General features: G+C 33.1%; 1 long non-coding RNA gene across 22 annotated transcripts; it reads left to right on the top strand.

Annotated features, from left to right (window-relative positions):
- The first annotated feature begins 412 nt into the window (after nucleotides 1-412).
- LOC145158909 (uncharacterized) lies at nucleotides 413-7,651 on the top strand. Of its 22 annotated transcripts, none has more exons than XR_013737361.1 (17): nucleotides 413-1,372; nucleotides 1,608-1,847; nucleotides 1,923-2,819; nucleotides 2,922-2,967; nucleotides 3,041-3,149; nucleotides 3,259-3,313; nucleotides 3,452-3,492; nucleotides 3,631-3,677; nucleotides 3,955-4,037; nucleotides 4,123-4,225; nucleotides 4,676-4,754; nucleotides 4,850-4,960; nucleotides 5,077-5,133; nucleotides 5,426-5,552; nucleotides 5,943-6,743; nucleotides 6,836-6,973; nucleotides 7,444-7,651. It is a non-coding gene; the product is annotated as an uncharacterized LOC145158909 (long non-coding RNA). The 22 variants fall into 22 exon arrangements; XR_013737359.1 differs by having other exon boundaries at nucleotides 3,452-3,522; XR_013737370.1 differs by having other exon boundaries at nucleotides 414-1,372; nucleotides 2,922-3,149; nucleotides 3,452-3,677; ... (2 more) ...; nucleotides 6,697-6,743; nucleotides 7,457-7,651.
- Nucleotides 7,652-7,869: the final 218 nt, after the last annotated feature.

Below are 7,869 nucleotides of genomic sequence, written 5' to 3'. Positions count from 1 at the left end.
TAAACACACACAACGATCGAAACAAAACTATTTTTTTCAGATATCAAAGAAGATGCAAGATTTTTAGAATAAAAGGGATTACATTATAATTATAATATAGATATATTCTTAGAACAAGTATTATTAATAATTATAATATAGATATATTCTTAAAAAAAATAAACTCAAAACAAATATAATTATTATATTATTATATATATATATATATATATATATATATATATATATATATATATTAAAGAAATGAAAGTTAGGAACAGTGAAGTTCCTAACTTTTTGGCAGTTTTGGTCCTTTATTTATTATTTATGTATATATGTTAAAATCCATCTCTTGTCTGTTTATTTCCTTCTTTTTCAGGGGTCCTCTTAGGCAATTTTTAAAACTAGAGCTGCACACCCGTAGGTTCTTCCAGTATCTTCCTTACATCGCTCCTTATCCAAACTTCCTGTTCTCTTTCCTCTTTCATCGGATAATGTTCATCACCACCACCATCCAAGCGACCGCCTCCACTTTGTCCATAACTTTACTCCTGTTGCTATTCGTTTTCCCACATCGCTCTCTTCACCAACAACCACAACAACACAAGCACGACCTCCTTCTTTCATATCTTCGGTGGAGGTGAGTAGGGCTATCGAGGAGGTAAGGGAGAGGGGGTAACGGCGAATATCACACATATTACCCCTTCACACAATCAGAATGAAATCGACGTTGAGAAGACGAGAAAGACGATGAATACGACAATTGTGTCGCTGCTTAGTCCTGCCGCCATCATCACCCTTCATCGCTACAACCGCCACCAAACTCCCTCCCCTTCCGCTCCGGTTTAGTGCCGGATCCAAACAGGATGGTGGTTTTCAACGGCTTCAAATTGGCTAGCTATCCTTCTCTTCCAATCACTTTTCTCCTCCAAATAGATGTTTTCGAGGCTACGACACACGTGTCGATTATAAAGATTCAAGCTGCGTCGTACTCCAACAACGAAAACCCCGTCTAATTCAACGTCATCGTCAAATTCATTACCCGGTTTTCCTTCACTTCTCTCTTTCTAATTCAAATTCACATTAATTTTTTGTGGTTTACATCGATTTGAGTGACTTTCAGACGCATGTTGTTGTTATTTTATTGAAATGATTCATATCATAGCATGCATGAAATGATCTTACGAATTTGTATTGGTTATTAATCGACAGTTCTGTGTTTGATTTTGTTGATTTTGTTTTATGACATGATTGTGTTATGTATGGTGAAACACAATCGATAACGAATTTTTGTAGGTTATTTTTCTTGGGACACCTTGACAGAGAACAACACACCTGGTCTCCACTTTCCTTTTTTTCCCTTCCCAATGGAGGTTTCTGACTTTCTGCTATGGTATGTTGATATTAAACCCTTCGGATTCTGGTGTTGATGATGTATTTGGGGATAATGGTATTGAATTTGACTAAGTTTTAAAGTTTTCAAGATTGAATAATTATGATGATGGTGTTGTATTATAGAAACTTATGATACTGAAACAGAAATCGTTAAAGCAATTAAAGCTTAGACTTTAATTTTATTGTGGCTATCTCATCCCTAATTTGTTTTCCGGTTTTGCTTTTGGAGTTAGACTAGGACCAATCAATTGATTGCTGAATACCAGGCTATGTATCCTTGAGGAAATAGTGGCACATATACCTTCACAGATCAATCACAACCCATAAAAAACGGTTCTTTAAATGACGAGCGTAACACACAGATCTTTGATCAATTCCAAGTTGGATTAAAATGTGTGATAATACAAAGCGACAACTATATGACTACCTGGCAACAAAATGAGATTTGGATTTCCTTAATCAGCATTGTGAAGGTGTGTTGAATTTACTTTTCCATTTTCCAATTCAATTATGGGGTTTTGAATCTAAAGATGGAATTTGTTGTTTAGGCTAATCAAAGCTGAAGTTTGAGATGGTTTCTTATCAAGAGAAAGTTTTGCACCAGTTGACACAAATGAATGAGGACAACCAGCAGTTGAGTTATTATAAGAACAAGATTGCTAAAGAAGAAAAGAATTCCAAAGCAATTGAAGAGTACTTTGATTTTGTGACAGAGGATTAGGAAAACTGAATAGGAGAATCATATTGTGACAGAGAGAAGACAACGCTACCATGAACAAAACAAGGAAGAGGTACAAATACATAAGTTGTGTTTATAAAATATTGTTATAAGTTAGGAACAGTACCTGACCAGAGTACTGTTCCTTGGGTTAGTTAGTATACATGAGTTAGTTTAATCCCACATTCCCACCTATCCACTTTCCACCGCCTCTTTCTACCTTCCAGTTGGAAGACCTTCTACATCCAGTTTCGCCTCTTTCTACCTTCCAGGACCTTCTACATCCAGTTTCTTCCACAGCTTCATTTTCCTCTCCCAGACTGATTCTGAATGCTTTTATCGGCTCTCTCTCTCTCTCCTCTCTCTCTCTCCCACCGTCATTATCTCGGCTTCTCCATGGATGCTCTGCGTTTTCTAGGTCGTCTTTGTCATTCATCGGCAACCTACTCCACTACTCTATGCACCATGAGCGGTCCCTCTGTTTCCTTCACTGCAATTCCTCTAAATCTACCAATGGTCGCTTCGGTAAGCATCGATTGAAATCATCTGTTCAAACGTTGGTGACGGAAGGAGTTGATTGCAAGCGGTCGTCATCTACCCACTCTAGAAATCGACGTTTGTTTGCCTCATCTATCTGAGAGAAATCGAGTTTCGCCAGGTGAAACACATACAAACACACTCCGTCTTTCAATTTTGAACAACAAATGGTAGGGCATCGTCGCTCCTGGTACGACACCATCTCCTTCTTTCCCCCCCTTTTTTTTACCTTTTTGGTTGTTTGTTTTTCATATTCCGTACCCTAATCTTGCATTTTTATAAAAAATGGTAGCCCTCTTGCTGTACAGATATGCCGAAATACACAACAGATCGATCAGGTAAATCCCACTGACCTCAATGTATCATCTTTTGGTTTTGGTTATTTTCGATTCTGAATCATTTTCATGTTAGTTTCCTTCATATTTTGGTTGGGGCTGTTTTCAAGAAAAACAAATGATTACAAAACCAATTTCAGGAATTCAAGGTCATGATTTGCTACAAGAAAAACAAACCCAATTAGGTATGGACATCGGTTGTCCCTGTTTAAGGTTTACCACAAAATTTACCTATTGTAATATTGACTATAATAATTTATTGGTTATTTTACCAATTTTTTGTTTTTTTTTCAGCAGTGTCATTTGAAAAACACACTCAGTTTGTTCATCTGTCATATTGTGTTAATAGGTATGTTAGATTTTCATTAATATCTGTAAAATTTTCAGACACATACGTTAGGGCATCAATACAAAAGTTTATAAAGCCCAAGTACATATATGAATTCATGTTTTTAAAAAAATATTGATGGTTATATCTAATTTACAGGTGAAAAATGAAAAGAGATGACAGGATAGGAATCGAAAATGGTGCTACAAGCTCCAGATCTTCTTAAAATAGTTCACACCTCATTTCTTATTTTTCTTATCTATAAAAATATTTTTGTTGTTAAACTACAAAAAATGAAAATATTTTACTTAAATATTGTTTTTTATTTTCTTTTTCAGGTACCCGTTATGGTGGTAGTCTGCGAAAACAGATAAAGAAAAGGGAGGTCTGTAATAACTGCACATCACTATTGAATATCCACAAGTATTGATTACCTTTATATAGTTCCATGTTTGATTTTTTAATAAATAAAGCTTTTAAAAAAATACTTATTTATTCATGGGTAAATTAGTTGTAAGATCCACCAAATCTCCACCATTTTATTCTAATCAATTGACAATTCATTGATTTGGTTGTCGTTTATAAGTAATTTCACTTCGACATAAATATGGTGAAGAACAAAATTGATTGATTAATTTCATCGTGCATTTGTATTCTTGAAGCAAGTAGCTTTGGGGCTTCAACTTTGACAATGGATAACGGCTGGTATTATCCAATCAAGTAATTTTTGTGTAACCAGCACTATGTACGTACAATTCAACGTTTTTATGGGTGAACATCTCAATTGAAGGTTTGTAGACTTTATTAACATTTATTTTCTTAATTTACAGATGGTGGAATCTGTGGGCAGATTTGGGAATCACACCATCATCTCCATCTTAACCTCCACGTAATAGACCCGCTTTGGAGCTGGCCACTTCCTCCTCCATACAGGTTTGTTTTCATATTGGATAAAATCGGTAAGACCAGCAACAATCGAAATATGTCTATGTGTGTGTCTATGTATGTGTTTCTATATATATAAATATTTGTGTAATAATGTATATATGTGTGTATCTTTATATGTACATGTTTCTATTTGTGTATGTGTTTTTATGTGGGAGTGTTTGTATCTGTGTAGGTGTATATATTTGTTTATTTGTGTAGCAGTGCATACCTTTGTGTATTTGTTTGGATTTATGTGTTTGTTTGAATCTTTGTGTATTTTTGTGATTGTATGTGTCTGTAATTATGCTTCTATTTCTATATATCTATGTGTCCAGATGTGTGTATTTGTGTATTTATTTGTGTAGACATATGTATTACTGTGTATTTATATGTTACTTTTGTGTAATAAAAAATATATTTCTAAAAAATGTATGTATTGATATTGAAAAAAAATAGCATGCTAAAGCTGACAAATGTGCCATCATTTACAAACGGTGGTCACTACCACCGTCTTCCGGAGCTGTCTGTTACTCAGGTATACATTTGGTACTCTTCTCTTCACCGGTAGATATGTCTTCTGTGAAACTGATTACTCAGTGATCCGAAGGTAAATTTGAATTTTTTATACAGATGTCCTCCAGCAAACTTCAGATGATGAATCAAGAAAGAAGAAAGATGACCACTTTCTTTGCATGAAAGACGAAACAAATTTAATGTTTCGTTATGAATTTAATATTTCAGGTTCATATTCGCATTAATTCGTTAATTTTGATCAAATTTAACAACATTTGTATCCCTTTCATCCAAGAGGAATCTGATTAATTTAATCAAAAAAAATTTTCTACTTTCTATGACAGGAAATTGTTCGTATTATGTTTGAATTTAGAGATCAATGTATTCTGGAACTTGTAAATGTAATCTCCTATTTCTATCCATAATAAACCGGTCTTAATGAGACAAAATGACCATTTTACTCTTTACCTCTGCCCTTTTTTTTCTCCCAACACTTTTCACACTAAAAAAATCATAAGTATCTTTATAATTGATGAAATACAAGGATTTTTTTATTTCGGAGTGCAAGGGTAAAATGGTCAATGAATAGTGATTTTTGTGTTTGCACCAACATAATAGCATCAGAACACATGGTTTCATTAATTGCATAAGCGCTTTGTACGTCATCTAACACATTATCTTTACATTTTGTAGGCTGACCATTGTCAATTTCAGAGAGGTGTATGTACAATGAAACCAATTTTTCTTACAAGCTGATTTGGAAGACGGCGTGACATAGGAAAATGCAAAACTACAATCTGTTTCAGGATATATATGAAGGGTATTTTCGGTAAAACTATACATTTACTTTTGAAAAACATAGAGTTTTGACTGAAGATAATGTTTTGGACACATTTTTAATAATATTTGTGTGCTGGAAGGAGGTGTTTATGATCCTAAATTGTAAGTTGTTCATTTTGAGTTCGTGGGCTCTTTTTTTTTTGTTTTTTGTTTTTTGTTTTTTTTTTTTTGATAAACAAGGATTTTCTTATTACCATGTAATTGTTGTTTATTCCCAAAACCCACCACATCAGTTGCTCATCTATTTCAAATTCTTTTATGCCACATAAATGGAAGGATGTTGATATATTACTGCAATTTGAACAAATTTATATGATTTATGAGTTTATGGATTTTTTTTTTTACTTTTGAGATTTTTCTATTGGAGCAGGTTTTCAAGTAGATGTCGGTTCCAAAGGCTGGTGTATTTCCTTACATTAGTCTAATCAGGTAAATATTTCCTCGGTTGGACCTTAGTTCTTATTCTTGGTTACAATGATTTAGTTTTGAATCCCCTTTCACATGGAGATCTTATGTTAGAAATTGTACTATACATTCATGTGGAATAGATCTTCATGTGTACTTATCAGGTAATCACTTTATGTAGTTGGATTTGTGCGACCAACAATACCAATTTTTTAATCCAACATTGATATGAACCACTGAAAACAAAATACTGCAGTTAGTTCTTGGGGATATATTGTTTCAATTTGCAAACAAGTTTCATCCATTTTCTATATTCATGAAATTTGATTATGTTTATATTTTCTTCATCTTCAGGTAACTCTGGGCAGTTTGCAGCATATATCTTTTTTATTATATATTTTGGATTCTTTTCTAAATTTCCCTTTAATATACTATCTTTATGTTAAATGCCTGATAGTTAATTATTTGATTCTTGCGTCATCTATTAGATGTGGCCACCACCGGAGAATGAAGAGTACCCGACAACCTGATTCAGGAATGATAAACAACAGGGGAAAAAATAAAGGTTCTACAAAACCAAACAGTCAGTAAAAAAATGATTTATGCAGGTTTTATTATTTTATTTTAATATTTGGCTGTAGGTTAGATAGAAAGCAGCAGATTATAGCAATTCCAACTTGAGACATAATTATAAATTTTATTTGCATTTATGTTGTTAGCAACTGCTGCTATGTTACTATCCCCTGTTTCACTCCGGAGGCTTAAGGTGGTTCTTTCATCCTTTTTTATTATTTTCTGGTTATATGTTTTGTGTGTAATCTATATCTAATCAGACAAATCATGAGAAAATTATGGCAGATTGTGGCAGGAAGGAAAGCAAGATTAAACGAACTAATTTAAGTGGATATGTTTTGTTTCTGTGGGAGAAAGTGCCAAGAGGTGGTGGATTTGGCTGTGACATGGTTAGTTGAAGTCTGGTTACTGGATTTGTGGAAGGTATGCTTTAGTTAACGCTTTTCCCCAAAAAGAAAGAAAAAGAACAGACTTTTAATTAGACCAATTACCTTTATTTTTGCTGGCTTTTTTAGTATCTTTATTCATATCCCCTAAGCAACATTGTTTTTTCTGTTGATTTCTATAGATTCAAAGTTGTAAATTGATAGCAAATAACAGATGATTACTAGATTGTTGACTCAGTCATCATCACACAATTGTTAACACTTAATCAGAAGTTTTTCCCAAAAAAAAAGTTACATCAAATTAATCAGGTTAATTTTATTAATATAAAAAGTGTGCAGAGGCAATATGGTCCTAAAAATGTAAAAATTGTTTTTTTTAATATTAAAACATTATTCAGGGGAAATATAGTCCTAAAGCTATAAAAATTGATTTTTATTTATATAAAAATACTAAAAATTTGCCATTTTTCTGACCTTTGTTGATATTGATACATTCAAATTTGTTAGTTGGGTTTTGCAGATTACAGTTTCATACAAAGGTCACTCCCTTATTTCATTAAGATGGAAACTAGAAGGAATTCAAATTTTGGAGTTGGAATCACCATACATTAGATAGATGTATGTTGATTTTTTGTTGTACTATTATGCAATTTTTTGAAATTGTTGTCATTTATGTATTTTTTTAAGGACTGATCATTTCTGATGTTATTTTAAAGCACGTCATCTCAACATTTTGTAAGCATGAAATATTTTTTGAAATAACTAAAAGTTTTCCTAATTATAGCATTATACTTCAAAAGTATAATGCTATAACAGAAAACCGACACCTTCTGTCCCGCGCAACGCGCGGATAACCATCTAGTTAATAATTATTATATATATATTAAAGTTGTGGAAGAAAGGAATAGTAAAGTTGGCATACTTTGTCCAGCT

This window comes from Lactuca virosa, chromosome 1 (genome assembly GCF_052849685.1).
Source record: "Lactuca virosa cultivar CGN04683 chromosome 1, Lactuca_virosa_CGN04683_v6, whole genome shotgun sequence".
NCBI lineage: Eukaryota > Viridiplantae > Streptophyta > Magnoliopsida > Asterales > Asteraceae > Lactuca > Lactuca virosa.
Note: the sequence above shows the minus strand (reverse complement) of the source record. Positions and strands in the feature narration are given on the sequence as shown.